Source organism: Nycticebus coucang, chromosome 15 (assembly GCF_027406575.1).
Source record: "Nycticebus coucang isolate mNycCou1 chromosome 15, mNycCou1.pri, whole genome shotgun sequence".
NCBI classification, from domain to species: Eukaryota; Metazoa; Chordata; class Mammalia; order Primates; family Lorisidae; genus Nycticebus; species Nycticebus coucang.
This window is the reverse complement of record NC_069794.1, coordinates 63,477,469-63,481,073: the sequence shown is the minus strand read 5'-3', so window position 1 is coordinate 63,481,073 and position 3,605 is coordinate 63,477,469. Positions and strand designations below refer to the sequence as shown.

At 43.3% G+C, this 3,605-nt stretch overlaps 1 non-coding gene across 1 annotated transcript; it reads left to right on the top strand.

Moving 5' to 3' along the window:
* Nucleotides 1-1,844: 1,844 nt before the first annotated feature.
* On the top strand, nt 1,845-1,916 carry TRNAE-UUC (transfer RNA glutamic acid (anticodon UUC)). Its single transcript has one exon. It is a non-coding gene; the product is annotated as a tRNA-Glu (tRNA).
* Nucleotides 1,917-3,605: the final 1,689 nt, after the last annotated feature.

Genomic DNA, 3,605 nt, shown 5'->3' with positions numbered 1-3,605 from the left:
GTGATGCCACTGAACGCAGAATTAGGAAGAGAAGCCCACAAGTGGCTTGTGAGCCAATAAGAGCCAGATCCAGCAAACCACGGCTTCTAGATTCAAATTATGCCCATGCTAGGGGATGGGAGAGAACTATCTAAAATGAAGACTGAGTTGTTAAATTATATTGTCCTGGACTGTGTAGTAATTGCAGGGGTTTCTGCTCCTGCTAAAGTTTTCATCCACTGGTTAGAGAAAAACACAACAAATTTCAACTTAGGGATAGTGAGAGACAAAAGTAAACCTGAATTCTGGTTATGTCCTAAAATTGGTGCCTAGACAATGTATGGGTTACATTAAGAAAATTTATCTTTATAACAAGTAAGATACTTTTAAAAGATAATTATTATTGAATAGAAATACAAAACCAAAAAAACTATGCATGAAATCTCTGGGCACCCAAATTGAGAACCACAGGATGTCAGCTATTCTGCAGGTGTGAGGTTTGTTTTGGAATGGAAAGTTTTCTTTGGTGTTCCAAAGCAGAGACCCTCCAAAGAAAGCAGCTGTCTCACTAACTAAAAAACAAACTGTATTCAAAGACAGTAATGGAAGAACCAATTAAAATGTGGGTAAGCCCTACCTCCTAGGTACACTGTAAAGATTAAATGAGCACGTTTGAACATGTCTGACACACATAGTAGGTCTGCTGTCAAGGCTTCTGATTTTTCCTCAGAGCTACATTAAATTTTAATTATGTTGGATTATGTTCGCTCCCCGGTAGGGAACGTCACCCGTGGTAACGAGTATAAGGCAAAGTAGTTTCTATTTCCAGTCCGTTCCTGCTCCTCCCCTCCACAATGAATGTCGCAATTGAACCTCAGGAAGCCTCAGTTAGCACCTTCTAAGTCCCCGCAGCAGGTGGGGGACCAAGAGGGAGCTTAGCTTTTAAATGAGCTCCGAGGTGTCCGCTGCTGGTATTATAAAAACAACTTATGTGTAGCTTAAGCCACAAGAAGGGCACCAGAACCGCAGCTCTCCCACACTGGCCATCGCGAGTAAGTGCCTCTTTGTGCTTCCCAAATGCTCTCAGCACACTGCTGAAGCAGGAAGCGCTCCCGGGCGATGCTGCTCCTGGGGGGGCAGGGCTTTGCAAACCACAAGCAATTTCCACCCATCCAGGATGCTTGCAGTAAGGGGCCTTCTCCAATTTTATAAGCTACATTTACAGACCACCACTGCCTGCCTGCAGTGACACAAATCCTGCCCTTTGCCGTTGGGTCAACAGAACCTAGAATGTTCCATGCTTTCAGGCAGGCCTCACTGCTGTTTCTGTTTCTTCCGAGGGAAAGGTCAACTTTCTGGGGGACCAGATCCGTGCCTGGAGACAGCCTCGACCAGTGCGACGAGGGGAGGGACAGATTCTCAGTGGTCGTGGCACAGGTTTGGTCAGGGGACACCGGCCGGTCCCGGTGTGGCCTCCGCGGCGGCGGTTTTCTGCCTCTCCTGGGTCCTCGCTTCTTAACAAGCCTCGAACAGTCAAACGCCAGTCCTTTTGTATTTTGCAGGAGCTCTTGTGAGGAACTGCGAACAAAGACTCGTCAAAGCTAGTGTCTACACCGGTGTTGACATGGTAACGAGGACCAGGAGACCGGATAAGGTCACAAAACGCGCGAGTGTGGACAGAAGTGGGATTCAAAGGCTCTGGGACAGAAGGGAAAAAATAGAGCCCGGGCAGGAGTGGGTTAAGTAGCTGTGGACCAGGCGCAGGCGTAGAAACCGGTCTGACTCCTGCGGTGGCCTGAGACAGAGCTGGCGGAAGTCGATAGGAAAGACTCAATTTATCTGGGTTTACACCTGCTTTTGTCGTCTCCCACATGGTCTAGCGGTTAGGATTCCTGGTTTTCACCCAGGCGGCCCGGGTTCGACTCCCGGTGTGGGAATTTCGATTTTTTTAAGAGCAAAAATCGATTAAGATTCTCCTTCATACAGAAGGGGTAATTTTTTTTTAGCAAAAGCTGTAAACCCATTCCAAAGCAGATGGGGCTAAAGGAGATTAGTACCTACCCCAGGTGCGGGTGTAAGGGTCTGTCCTACCCAAACCCCAGGCGATCCTCAGCAGGCAGCCGAAAGGACATTCCTGGCAGCAGTGTGAAGTTGGTTTTTGAATCAAGGGATTAGGAGTCAGGTGAAGAAAGAAAGCTGGCAAACCAAACCGTCCCGTAAAATGTTTGCTCCTGCTGCTTTTTTCTGAGGTAATTTCTCTTTGTACTGTGGATACGGAGCAAATGACCAAAAAGTGCTTTTCTTTGAAAGAAAAAGAAGAGATCTAATTTTAGGACACCTTAGGGTTTTTAAGTTGCCTGAAGCTATTCTTTTGAGAACAGCAAGATTTCCAGGGAAGACATATTATTAAGGGCTTGTAGTTCAGAGTACATTCTATCGTGTTTGCAATTCAAAGAGCTCAGTAAACCCGTTGTGGAGGGAGGAGGAAGAAAAGAAAATTAGGTTATTACAAATAATTGAGCATCGAGGTGATGGCAAAAACAACACTTTTTTTTCTCACTTCCTATTTATTTGACACATTGGGTTTTAAAAAATCTTTAAGAATTTGTGATATGCTGAACTAGAATTATCTTAGTATTACTGTGACAGTTTCCAACTGTTCAGCAAATAAGGGCATTCTTTTGTGTAATTGTTTGTCTTGATTACCTCTCCAAAAGTTTGCCATAAGGAAAAACCTTAAGGCACTTAGAGCCACGTCGCCTCCTGCAGTGTTGATCTCTTTGAAGCTTCCACAGTTTGTCCCCAGACTTCCATTAACACTGAGAAATGACTGTGAAAATGACTTTGCATCTATGTGACTTTGTTTGAAGTTTGCCTCTTTTTTGGTAAAAAGTCTTTTGGGATTGCAAGGGACACAAAAATGAATGCCATCCTTCATGAGAAAAATAGTAGGCTAAAAATTATATATGCTTATTCAAAATTCTTAAAGAATTTAGAGGGGGGTGGTGCCTGTGGCTGGAGTAGTAGGGCGCTGGCCCCACATACCGGAGGTGGTGGGTTTGAACCTGGCCCTGGCCAAAAAGTTAAAATAATAATGAAAATAATTTAGAGGGGAAACTGACCAATCAGGAGGTAATCTGTATTTATTGAACAAAGTAAGGGCACTTAATAGGCAACCAAAAATCCTAATAATAGGTGATTTTATTGAGCAATTATACTTTGAACCAGGCTAAATGCTTTACATACCCTTTTCAATTTAGTCCTTATTTTAGATTACTTTATTACTATTATTTTGATTTTTTTTTTTTTTTTAAGAGACAGGGCTTTTGATATCTTGCCCAGGCTGGTCCTGAACTCCTGGCCTCAAAGGATACCTTCCTACTCAGCCTCCTCAGTAGCTAGAACAGGCAGTAATTAGCCACTGTGCCCAGTTCATTTTAGAATATTTTATTGTCAAATAATGTTATTATCCCCGTATCAGACAAAGGCCCTGTAAGAAACTGATGATGTTCTTTTGTTGTTGTTGTTTGTTTTCTTCTTCTTTTAAAAAATAAATATTTATAAACTTAGGGAGGAAGGTTCAAAGAATCAGAATATCTTTCCCTCCAAAAGCACAAATGTCCCAT